Below are 321 nucleotides of genomic sequence, written 5' to 3' on the forward strand. Positions count from 1 at the left end.
GCACCTGCCATCACGCCCAGCTAATTTTTTTTTTTTTACATTTTTAGTAGAGACGGGGTTTTGCCATGTTGGTCAGGCTGGTCTGGAACTCCTGACCTCAGGTGATCCGCTTGCCTCACCCTCCCCAAGTGCTGGGATTACAGGCATGAGCCATTGCGCCTGGTGGGGGCAGTGTCCCTTTCCACAGGTCTTAAGTTCCAGCACAGAGCACACTTGTTCTAGTCCTTGAAGGATAGCTCAGCTGTATTTCCAACGGATTCATCTTTCTTGCCGATGCTACCTTTTTAGAGGATTATACATGGAGTATTCAAGGTAAGCTAA

This window comes from Mandrillus leucophaeus, unplaced genomic scaffold, assembly GCF_000951045.1.
Source record: "Mandrillus leucophaeus isolate KB7577 unplaced genomic scaffold, Mleu.le_1.0 Scaffold42, whole genome shotgun sequence".
Classification (NCBI taxonomy): domain Eukaryota; kingdom Metazoa; phylum Chordata; class Mammalia; order Primates; family Cercopithecidae; genus Mandrillus; species Mandrillus leucophaeus.